Here is a 13,368-nt window from a genome sequence, read left to right as displayed (position 1 = left end):
CCTGATCTAAAAAGATGGAGTACATTATTGTAAGGAGGATGAGGCGGAGACACTGGGAGAGTACACAGTATATCACCAAAGGTTCTGCTATTTGGGGATGACAAACCAGGAGTGCAGGTTGATCAAAAGTATTCTGAATGGATAAGCCAGCTGTGTAACTGTCTCTTCATTTTTTACTCCTATTAATGACAAAGGAACAGATTACATCTGTCCAGGGAGCTGGCCCACATGGTGACGTGCTTTGTGTCCTCCGATGCGCCTCGTTGTCCATTCTCCTGCTGCAGGGACAGCGGCTCTGACCGTCTCCACCAGCACATAATTTCCACAGTACTGGGGATCAATCAGACCAATCAGACGCTGCACCTCGGCCACAGGGCATCTAAAGGTGAGGAGAGGCACTCATTTGATTGATGAAAACAGCGCTCGGCTGTGTTAAACCCACTCACGGCTTTTCTCCTCTCTCTCTGCCATTTGCGTAGAGGGAGGCGTGGACGCGCAGCTCTGTGCTCCTCTGCGCTTTGACTGTGCCTCTCTTGGCACTGCAGGAAACTTGCAAAGTACGCCGGTCACGCCCTGTCCGCGCGGCGAAGGCCGGCACAGGGCATGTGCGCCTGCGCTTGCACCTGGTCAACGAAATTAGAGCCCATAGAGACAGACAACCTTTCACACACACTCACATCTACCCACAATTTAAAGTCCCAATTAACCAGATTAGCATGTTTTTAGATTGTGGGAGAAAGCCAGAGCACCCAGAGAGAACATACAAACTCCACACAGAAAGGCCCACCAGCCAAGCCTTGAATCGAACCAGTGACCTTCTTGCTGAAAGGCTGCAGCGCTAACTGTTGCGCCACAGTGCAGCCCCAGAATTTATGTATTCATTTATTTACTTTTGTATAAATGAAGGGCGTATTATTATTTTATTTTGTGTCAAAGAATCAGTGTTGAATAGTCAATTTTAAATTTATCAGAAATGCACTGACTTTTAATGCTGCCAAATTGTTTATAGATGCTATGATCATGTCACATCTGACACACTGTTTGACAAGCTGGGGTCAAACTTGCAGCTCGTCCTTAAAGCCATTAGCGACTCTTTATAAGAAAACACTTAAAGTGCTGGACCAGAGGCCCAACAGTTCACATCATTGCACTATATTTAATAACCGACAATTACTGAGCTGGGGAGATGTTATCAAATACAAAAACATCTGCCTGGTCTACAAAATTCTACATAATACTGCTCCTCCTCCCCTAATCTTATTCATAGTCCAATACAAAGGCATACAGACTATTGGAAGCACCACAAGAGGTGACCTTCTAATCTCATTCAGAAAGGGCACTTTTGGTCAGCAATCATTTTCTTTCAGAGCAATAAAACATTGGAGTTCAATGCCCAACACTATCAAAGACATACATGAATACTCCACTTTTATATCCCATCTCAAACTGTGGCTTACAGACAACTACAGTTGTAGACACTAATCTCGGTCAAATGGGAGACCATGTGTTGGATGTGACATAGTCATTGCTGCTGCCTGCCTTAATGTAATGTCTTAATGTAATGTCTTATCCATGCTTTGAATGTGGCTTATTATGATAATTTCTTCACCCTTTGTTGTCTCAGTCTTGCCTTTTAATGCATGAATTGCTTTATGTCTGTTCTCATTTTGTGTGATAAGTTATATGTCTCTTACTTTTGTTTTAGGCCTTTTTTATAACCATACATTTTATGTATTTTCTTTTGTATTTAATTGTATCTTAACTTTTAATGATTTCATTGTAGGCTGCCTATTTTACAACTGGCCGGGGACTACAGCTGGAAATTAGCCGTATAGGCTAAAGCTGCCTCTTTTAACGCAAAGTAAATTAAAGGGGACTGTCCAAGAAACAATAAACAAATAAACTCAACTAAACTAAACTAAGGAGGTTCACCAGATGCCCGAACCACCTCATCTGGCTCCTCTCAATGGTAAGGAGCAGCGGCTCTATTCTGAGCCGCTCCCAAATGTCCAAGCTCTGAACCCGATCTCAAAGGCTGAGCCCAGACATCCTGCAGAGGAAGCTAATTTCAGCCACTTGTATCCGCGATAAAATGTAACTTCAGATAGTAGTTTTTGTTTTGCTGATGTTTTGTAACCATGAGTGAGGAGGAAACTCAGTGGGTATAAGACCCTGCTGTACGTCGAGCTGTTGCAGAGAGAGTACAGGCTGTCTGTGTTCTAAATGTCTCAGACCAGCTGTTAGTGCTCCATGGCACTGACCTGCTGTCTTGTCTGTCCTAACCCTAATGCTGCGGCCACACCAAACGCGAACACGCGAATTTACTCGCGCGAATGGCCTGTCACGCGCCGCGTGAACGCCCGAGTCTCGCCGCTGGACTCTTTTGACAAGCTGAGGCGCGAACACGCTAATGCGCGGTACTGCGCATGCGGAGTAGAGAGCTCGTTCATTTAAAGACCGAAAGTCCAAAAGAGCATCTGAAAAACAATGAGCTGTGGTTTCCAAAGCATGACAGGAGTGTGTGTGAAAGCTTTGGAGATCACAATCAATGCCTGCTGCCTCTCCCTGGTAATCCACCAGCCCTGCTTGGCTGTTCCCTGCGATCTCATCCCCGATCCCCCGAACCTCCGACCCCCCGTACCCCCGACCACCCGAACCCCCGACCCATGTTCCCGGAGGTCTCCCTGGGGATAATGCAGGGGTGGAGGAAAGAGAGGAGCACAGAGAACTTCCATCTTTTCCCTCGCTCTGCCCCTGCCCCACTCTTTCCTCCTCTCTATCAGGCTTAAAACTCAGCTGAGGAAAACACAGTCGGACTCAGTGATGACCCGTGCAGGCAGATCCAGCTGGGAACGAATGTTTTCAGAACTTACATTCAAAACCTGTCTCCTCAGAGACTTTCAACCAAGCCTGCTCCTGTTTTTCCGGTCTCTGTAGAGTACACACGTCGTATCGTATAACTCTGGATGATGACACACCACACAGATTGTTTTCTCCTCCATCCCCCGGCGGAGTTGGAGCCGGAGCAGGCGGCAGTTGCCCCCCAACGTTGTCAAAACAATGATGTTGTGGGGGAATATTTTGAACTCGAGCGAATTCGCGTCTACCGCCCAAACGCGTGAACGCTCCAAACGCGCCGCGCCGCGCCAAACGCGCGAATCGCGCCGCCCGAGGCAAATCGGCGGCTAAACGCGTCTTTGCATTGACTTTGTATGTAATCGCGCCGCAAATTCGCGTTTGGTGTGGCCGCACCATAACACATCAACACATTAGCTGCCGCAGTCCGTGCAACAGAGCACAGACTGAACGCACTGTAAAAATCGTTAACTACAGGAGCTCATGCCCTGTGGAGCTCACATGGTATGTGTAGATGAGCACAGAGGTCCAATCTGTGCAGCAGAGCACGGACAGCCAGTCTGTGCCAAGCTGGTTCATGCAGTGAAGCACAGACAGTGCAACCCTCAATGCACAGCAGGGTCTCATATCCACTGTGTTACCTCCACACTCATTGTTACAAAACACAATCACAAAAAAAAAATCTTTGCTGTAAACCACGGTAAAGTACTGGCAGCAGGTTTGTCTGTATTTTACTGTTATTTTGCAGTGTGAAATCATAACTTTTTTTTGATAAATTTATATCAATGGGCCCCAAAATATTGGAAAACACTCAATTATTTAAAAAGTACAAGGTTTAGAAACGTGAAATGAACGAGCACACTGCTCCTGAACATTCTCAACATTTCAAAATTTAGATGGTGGGAAGCAGTGAAAATTCGTTGGAGTAGCGAGCCAAAGAAAACTTACAGAAGAAGAGGTGGAATAAATTCACAGGATTTCTTTGTGTTGAATGCTCAGCATTTCAATATAAAAACAGCTGCTTGAAAATGTTTGTATATAGTTGGTTGGTTGTAGCTGGTTGATGCGGCAAATCTGAGGTGGGAATATGTGATTGATAAAAACATCTTTAATTTGGATCGTCTGTTTTTAAATGACAGGATCCACTGAAATAGATTAGGTCTATTTAAGAGGAACTCTCAATTATTTTTGTGCTTTTATAGAGCCAACAAAATCCAACAAACTCGATCACAGGTGCATTTCTATAACCTTTTTAGCCAACATGAACTGGGTCACTCTCATACAGACACCAAGCACAGAATGGAGCTTCAGTGAAAACACAAAGTCTGTTTTTCAATATCTGAGGAGCGACAAATGCTTTTCTACCTCCACTGCCTCCGTCTGCACCGCCCCCGAACATGTCTGATACTAATCTGATGACAAGGCACAGGATGTACAAAAGTCTGGGATGCTGTGGGTTTAGGTATTTACTCTGCCTCTCTCCTATGAATCATTTCTTGGAGATTTCTGTTGCACAAATGCACTCACACATCAATGAGTCAGAGCCCCCATGGCTGCTGCTCCTATTCTGCTCCCTGACAGGTCACTGCAGCAATAATTCAACTGTGGACCTCCAGCCATCGATCGGGACACAAAGGGAAATGTTACTGCAATCAATAACCCTGGAATCCTTTGCGGAGAGCCACCCAGTGCTATAGTGTGGTGGTTTTTCAGCAGAGCTGAAATAAGGGCAGAAAAATGTGCACACAACTTATGGAAAGCAGCTTCACGTAGCTATCTGTGCAATGAAGGTCTGCAAGCAGCAGCTTTGATACTGATTCAGTAAAGCTGCAAAGAAAGAAGCAGGAAAAGAAGGGAGAAGAGAGACAGAGGGAATGAAGTGGACAAGGGTTATGACCAAGTAAATTAGATCAGAACGTTTGCAAAGAGCAACAAGTGCTCCAAAGTCTGGAGAGCCTGGCAGATCAGAGTGAGACTGTTTACTGTCAGGATGCCTGTGTGTGTGTGTGTGTGTGTGTGTGTGTGTGTGTGTGTGTGTGTGTGTGTGTGTGTGTGTGTGTGTGTGTGTGTGTGACTGCACAGCACACTTACCAAACACTAGCCAATCAGTGTGACAGCACTGTGAGGCACATGGCTATAGCTTTAAAGGCAGCAAGTATCAGAGGGTAAAATCTCAACACACAAAACGTCAAATATCTGTAAACTTCAGGAGCCAGACGTCCTCTGTGTGGTGTTTCTTCTTCTTCACACTAAGGCTGTATTCAGACCAGAAAAGTCCTTTGATCCACTTGTTTGGTCCGGACCAAAAGCAGACTTTATTTTTTTCGTTTGGTGTGGTTTGTATTCAGATTGTACTTTTTGCAAGTGGACTATATTCTGTAAACACATCCACGTGTGTGACGATCAGTGCTCTCATTGGACAGCACTGACAAGGGGCGACACACAGAAAAGAGACCTGGAAATGGAGGAGAACATGTGTGTTTGTGCTCTTATTAGAGCTGCAAAATCATTTTCAGTTTCAAGAGCAGCTCCTTCAAAGCAGGCTTAACAACACCGCTTCAAATTTTGGAACAGCGAAGACGAATGCGCGCAGCAAGGAGACGCTATGCTCTGCGTGTCCTGACCCACAACATGCTAGCAACAGTGTGGCCAAACAGAAGACGGGGGATCAGGTATGAACCAAAGACGGTTAGGTTATGGTGGCTTTATAGGCCCAAAAGGCGCATGTATCCTGTAGTTAGTTCGGATGGACCTTGGTTTGTATTCAGACCTGCACCGGAGAACCACGAACCACACCAGAGTTTGTTTGTGTCTTTTCACACCTGCATGAAAAGTCTGCACCAGCGTGGGAAACGAACCCTGGTCTGTGTAAAGTGGACCAAACAGTCCAGGTCTGAATACGCCCTTAGGACGCCGTCACACTGGCCAACCGTGCCGTGCCTAAGCACACTTCAGCCATAAAGCACGTTTGGAATGGCCAGTGTGACCGCAACCATACCGTGCTCAAGCACGATTCCCTTACGTGCTTCTGCATGCTTCGGAGAGGTGGGCTTCGGCACAGTTTACATCATGTACGAGCACAAGCACGCGGACAGGGCGTGCGATCCATTACGTATAATCACCGCGAGCGCATCTCTAGACAGTCATTTTAAACAAAGCGGGGTGTTAGAGGGCTGTGTCGAGCAAAAACAACTTAATATAAGTCCCAAAGTCTCTAAAGTTGTAGCAGTGCTCTCTGTATCTCATTGTGCTGACTCTGGTGAGATCGCACTTCATGTAAACTTACGCTTCACGATGACGTAGGCGGGCCGTGCGCGTGTCTGATACCCGCTAAAGTCTGGTTTATATTAAGGTAGTGTGACCGCTGGCTGTACTCTCCAGCTGGGGAACAGCGCTGCAGGGGGGCTATCGTGCTTAGGCACGGCACGTTTTGGATGGCCAGTGTGACTGCGTCCTTAGACCCACTGTCCAGACAAGATCAGACTAGTCCAAGGGTCTGCAACCTGTGGCTCTGGAGCCTCGTATGGCTCTTTGACTCTTTTGCAGTGGCTCCTTGTAGCTTTAAAAAAAAATAAATTGAAATAAAGAACTTTAACTTTTCTTACAGAGGATATTGATGATCAAAGTCACTGACTCCGAATAAAATTATGTGCTAACATTTTGTTGAGCTAGTTAATAAAGCCTGCCACCACTCTACTTCACTTCCTACAACACCAACAGCCCACCAACTTTCCATGCACCCGTGGCTAACCCACAGACTGTAAAACTAATGGTTGTAGTCTCATACGTCACCTGTCTGTTCCTGAAACAGACTTTTGTAGTTTAACTCTTCTAGTGTTCTTTTTAAAGACAAAAAGGTACCTTTTTGTCTTTAAAAAGAACACTAGAAGAGTTAAGATTTGCTCAGAAGACAAGATGAATCTAATCAGAGACTTTTGTAGCTAATCGTCCATCATAGCCATATGAGGTACTTGTCAATCACATGGCCTGAGCTGTACCTCTGATTGGGCAAGCTCACAATCTACATATCCTCTAAACCAGTATTTCCCAACCCTGGTCCTGGGGACCCCCTGCCCTGCAGGTTTTAGATGTTACCCCACTCCAGCACACCTGATTCAAATGAATGGCTCGTTATCAGGCTCGAGCAGAGCTTGATGACGAGCTGATCATTTGAATCAGGTGTGTTGGAGTTGGGAACATAAAAAACATGCAGGGCAGGGGGTCCCCAGGACCAGGATTGAGAAGCACTGCTCTAAACTGCCCAGTTAGAAAAAAATTCAACTCCCGTACAGTGTGTGCAGATAGTGAAATTAGCAATTCAGACAGGAGACGTTTTTTGAACCAGGTTTGTAAATAGGTTAGTTTCTGCTGTGAAACAGCTTTTTTGGTGTGTTTGTGACTTCCTGTACTTCCAGAGTCAGCCTCAAGCAGACACTCAAGAAACAGCAGATTTTAGCACTTTAGCATTGTCCCATATTTAAGACCAGAGGTTGTCGCTAGGGCTGAAAATTTTTGGATAACAATCTAATTGCGATTTTCGGGGCCAATATTGTGATTGCAATTTAGAATACAATATTTGTCTTCTGTTCACTTAACACAAGCAATGAATCACTCTTTAGTTTAACCCACACGACAAAGGATACTCCCAACATATAAACAATTCTTTCCTGTAGGCCAGAGGGGTATTCCTTGAAGCAGACTTAGCTCAAAGCCTGGCTTATTCCGGTTAGCCTCGCTAACTTTAGTGAGAGTTTGGTTCCACAAACGAGGCTTAGGGCTGGCGTGGCTTGGTAACCATGGTAAATTAGTCAGTGCGACAAGCCCAGTCCCGGGCAGGCTTACAGCCAGGGCTACCTTAGCTGTGTCTTAGAGAAGGTCCAACAGGTTTTTGAAAGACGCCTTGTGAACTGCATTTCTCACATTAAATTAATCTAGAACTGTAATAAATAATGTTCTTGTTCGGAAACATAAATTGAGAACTTTCTGTAACTTTTCTGACACCTCCTGCTTAAAACTCCAAAAAGTCAGAAGGATCATAAGGCCCTGCTTTCACTTTCTGTATTAATACTGAAAATTAAGATCAAGCGAGCTTTTGCCCTTCGGCTCCACGAGAGGTTTCCGTCCTTCCTGACAGATACTCCACTGTTCACCCCTGAATCAGGAAAGGTTAGTGGTTAGAGTGCAGGGCAAAGAATATCAGTACTCCAAGTTTTACCTTCGGCGTGGGTTTGATCCCACCAGCGATAATTATTTGAAAATATCTGACTTTCTTTCTTCTGTCACCCTCAAACTACCGTCAACACCTAACAGAATAATGACATAAATTATCTTGTAAAAAGAATAGGTGACAACAGACACAATTTTCGATAAAAAATATCCTTCCTTTTACCAGTGGTCCATTCTGATCATAATGATAATCTAAAGGTGATGCCAAATGGTGAGGTAACTACTTTATTTATGTACAAGCTTATTAATGTTTTCTCTATTATTTCAATGCAGGGCACTGTACTTCTATCACCCATAATGAAGAAAGACATCTCATCTATACATGTTTTTTTCTACTATTTTATTCAGTGTTTGATGAATCATCCACACATGAAATAGCCTTTTTTTTCTAAGTTTGCGTACTTTGGTTTCAGGTGTTACCTTTGTTGCTGCTATATTTATGAATGTTGGATATATATATATATTTGTCAAATTAAGAACATGAATTAGGCCGACATGTAAAATAGTGAATACGAGCTTCACATTACACAAAATCTTCAGAACAAACTATTATGCTGTTTCATCCATGCCTTTATCTATCTATCTATCTATCTATCTATCTATCTATCTATCTATCTATCTATTTATATATACACACAGAATAAACAGAGAGCAGTTTTTTTCACGGTAACGTGTGTTTAACTGGTTAAAGAAACAGACAAATCTCTGTTACTGTTTATGTTTGATCAGAGTTATTACAGCGCACATGTGCAGACACACTAACAGCTGTAAGAGCTGACTGACAGATGATCCAGAGGTGATCAGCAGATGCCGTCATCAATCAAACATGTCGCTTCACGTGACGCTCTGAAGAAGAGGATGTCCCGTTGCTCTACAAACAAATCTCCTCCATCCTCTCTCCTCTCTTCATTTCCTCACGTCTCTCCCATGCATCTCTGGTGGGAGGGACTAAGGCGCAAGTGAACGACGCAAGTGGAGGAAGGAAGGATGGAACTTTGGAGCTTTGAGACGCACCCAGTACCGCTTGGAGAGCAGGGGCGTTTACTACGAAGCTGGATTAAGTCATCCAGGATAACTCTGCGACAACTCGCTGAACTTCATCAGATCTCCGTCTTCCAGATCTGCTGTACTACGAGGCTCGTTGTCAACTCAATAGCTGTGTCCCAATTCAGGGGCTGCAGCCTACGGAGGCTGGATTTGAAGACCGATTACGTCACAGCGGTGCGTCGGAGGCTGTCCCAATACGGAGACTCCTCCAAATGCGGCCGACGAATCTGTCCTCCGTTTCGGGGGCCGCGAAGGACGGGTTTGGTAAATCCTTCATAGCCTCACATATCCCAAGATTCATTGCATATGAATGCCGAACATGATGGACACGGCCGAACTCCAAAAGGAGTCCTGATTTATCCAGATATGAAGGATTTCTGGCAACAACTATGTGATTGTGTTTCTAAAACGTGAAAGAATATCTTGTTTTTCTGTGTGAAAATGTGTTGTTTGGGCTCTTTTCAAGTAATATACTGTGGAAAAACAGTTCTTTATGAATCTTCACATTATTTTATAAAAATATGTCCATAAATGTAAATTCTCTTGGGAAAAAAACTTACTTGGAGTTTTTATTTATTTATTTTTGTATTTTTTACAGGGAATTCACAAAAGACATTAAATCATTTCAGCAGCTTTTATTTTATACTTATGTATTAATCATCCCCCCAGCACTTGATCAAATGTTGAAAATGTACGTTGTTGCCTTACTCTCATGTAAATGGTAGATCTATACTCTATCAATAGGGATAATAATAATACAAATGATATAATGATAAAAATGATGATAATAATAATGATAATAATAATAACAACGCAAAGTAATAAAAAGATAGTAAAAATCATCCTGTTTAAATGTGAGGTTTTGGTTTACGTGTGTTTAAAAGTAATGTAAGCCTGACAGGTGAGGGCGGTGCTGTGTGACGTCGAGGGTGACAAACAGGAAATGCTTCGTAGACCAGACCATCTCAATTCAGTTCGGCCTTTGCGGTCTTCGCAGGCTATAAAGGCTGGGTCCTCCGAAGGCTACAGCCTCCGTAGGCTGCAGCCCCTGAATTGGGACATAGCTAATAAGTGAATCCGGCCGGGATCTGTGCGCGCACACATAAAATGGGTGTGGTTAGCGGCCCCGTAGCGTTATCCACAATGGAGAAGAGAGCAGCCTACGTTACGGCGGAGGAGCAGCAAATATTACTGCAAATAATACGAGGAGTACCGCAGTATAATCCAGGCCGGAGGGATTGCTGCAAAAAAAATCGCAGACTTTGTGAATGCGTAAATTTCCAAAATGCTGATATTAATAGACCTATCTCATTACGTGACGACACGGGCGGTCAGGTCCTTATTCATTCATGTTGTCAGTGTGTGTGTGATCAGCATCATATCCGACCTCATAATTAGAAAGAGTCCACTTTCCTACGTATCCCAAGGAAAACGCTCATTATAGGCAGTTTGTATTGCAGATACAATAGCAGTGGGGAAAAAAGGAGGTGGGAGCAAATAAAAGATAAATATAAAAACATCCTTCAAAGTGGTCAGTATGAATTTCCTGAATATCTCTTTGGGATAAATAATGTATTTTTCATTTCATGAAAGATTCCATTAGCACACATTTCTACTTTTCTCTGACAATGTCTCAGTTATGATGATCAGTATTGTTTGTTCACTACCCATAAGAAAAAATGTTGGGCCAAAAAGACAGGGGGTGGTCCCGCGCCGGAGGACTTCACTCCAGCTGAGCAAATGGGTGACTGTGCGGTCTATTATGCCCGCCCGAGAGAACCGATTGGTCAGCGGGCGGTCTGTCACACCCCGTGAGCTCTTATCCTGGAACTTAACCTGCTCCGGACCAGGTTCGGCGTTCGGCATCAGTTACGGGGCAACGTGACTGTATAAAAAGAGATCCACATTCCTAGAACGGAAAACCCGAAACTTATCCTGGAAGTTATCTCTCTAAGAGCTAATCCAGCTTCGTAGTACAGGCCCCAGGAATACACTGGTGCCCGTCTTCAGTCAGAGCAGACCTAAAGAGCAGGTGCTGATTGCACTCATGAGGTACAGGTGTGATCAGACAGCAGCTGTGAAAGCAGGTAGAGGGAGAGCTGCCCAAACTCAAAGGGAGGGGGAGGGGGAAACAAGGAACTCCAGAGTAGGATAAAAACAGGGATCACCACACTGGTAAAATAACTAAATCTACAAAAAAGACAACAACGGAAGAAAATACAGATTTGAATTCTGTCTGGATGGATTCATTTAAAGGTCCCATATTATGCAAAATTCACTTGAGACTGGTTTTGTAAAAGTAATATGCGTCTATGCCTGTCTATAAAACACCCCTGATATGAGAAAATTCTATCGTCACCTTCTCTTGCTTGTTCCAGACAAAGTTTGCTTTCAGGAAATGTGTGCTCAAACATGCGGATTTGAGATCTGCCCTGCATGACGTCATGCAGGGCAGAGGTAAAAAAAAAAAAAAAAAAAAAAGTAACTCCTCCAGGCCCGCCCCTTGTACTGCCCCTTCTGTGTTAATATCAATATTAACTAAGGTTAATGTTATTATCTGGCTGTGTAGGCCTTTGTTTAATTTCTGGAGTGAAAATTATATTGGCAGCAGACAGAGGTGATTCATGATAGCTTGTACTTGTTGCAATGACAAATACAGTTATTTTCTATTCTATTCTATTCTATTCTATTCTATTATATTATATTATATTGTATGATATTATATCATATTATATTATATTATATTATATTATATTATATTATATTATATTATATTATATTTTATTATATTATATTATATTATATTATATTATATTATATTATATTATATTATATTATATTATATTGTTTTCTTTATGTGTTATAGGAGACACGGTTAAAGTTAAATTAATGTATTAAGTTCCCTGCCTGTTGGGCTGGATAAATAAATGGAAAAACAAACCCTGCAAAGATCTAAATCAGTTTCAGTCTTTTTATGTAGGCTACTGAACATTTAAGAGAGATAAATTAAGTTAGGCTTACTGCCAAGGTAAGTGTTTTTTCACTTCAGCACTGAGCTGAGGACGGCGACACAAGAGTCACACAGGTTGGTTACTTTCATGAATTTAAAAAAAAAACATATTCAGACAATTAATTAATACATTATACCCATGTATAGAAATGCATACACTCTATAGCCTTCATTGTACAGATAAAGTAGATTTTGTGGCTCCTGAATAACTTTAATCCAAGTGAGATGAGGCCAAATGGCTCCTTTTATAGTAAAGGCTGCAGACTTCTGGACTGGATAACCTCCAAGAAAAGCAAACAGGCATGCACCCTAAACCTAGGTTTGGTAAGGTTATTGGTAAGGTTTATTGAAGTACATCTTTTCTTTCGGTAGGAAGATGGAAGGAAAGGGAGGGGCCTGTAATTTTTTAGACTTCCTTGGGGAAATTGGGATCCTGGTCCTTGCTCCACAGGGCACCCTGAGGCCTGACATTTTGCTGCTTTGCTGTACAGGGAGTTTGAGGAAAAGACAAAACTGACACTTCAATGCACCTGACCCACTGAGCAACAAAAAGCCATGTCATTCAACCACAACGCTGACATTTAGAGTCCATGCATCTCTTCCAGCCATTTAAATTCTGACCCACAAAAATGGAAATGTTGACATATCATCCAACATTTTCCCTGCTTCTGTTTTCAGTCAAAGTAGTCAGGAGGATCTGATATCGGGCATTTGGATTTTTTTTAATAGAACAAGCCAACAAGCTTAGACACTACAGCTTGTTGTGCAGTCCCCCTGTATGTCAGAATCGGAATCAGAATACTTTATTGATCCCAGAGGGAAAATTCAGTTTCATTTACATCCCTCTCAAGACATATAAGAGAAAAACATGAGGAAACACAGAAATGGGATTAACCTCGGAGCTGCCTGCTACCCAGCACCCCTTTGCAATAGATATGAAAAAAACAACATTGGGAGAGGAGAGGGGAACATAAAAAGTCAATTCCAGACTATTCCCAACGGGGGCGTAGTTTGAGATAGGGAAAAAAACACCTCAGCATATAAAAAAACCCCAACATATCTCATATCACACATGATTTGTGCTGTCCTTTTTATGTAAGTGTTACTGAACAGTGAGTAAGCAGGTCCATGCAGCTGTTGGCAACAGTGCCCTGGCCTCCAGCCAGGTATGGACATCAGGAGATGAACGAGTGGAAAGTGTTGCTCTGCACAGGCCAACACTACCACTG

The sequence above is a fragment of the Halichoeres trimaculatus genome, unplaced genomic scaffold, assembly GCF_033239565.1.
Source record: "Halichoeres trimaculatus isolate MK-OKI-2021-1 unplaced genomic scaffold, fHalTri1.1 fHalTri1_scaffold_13, whole genome shotgun sequence".
NCBI lineage: Eukaryota > Metazoa > Chordata > Actinopteri > Labriformes > Labridae > Halichoeres > Halichoeres trimaculatus.
Note: the sequence above shows the minus strand (reverse complement) of the source record.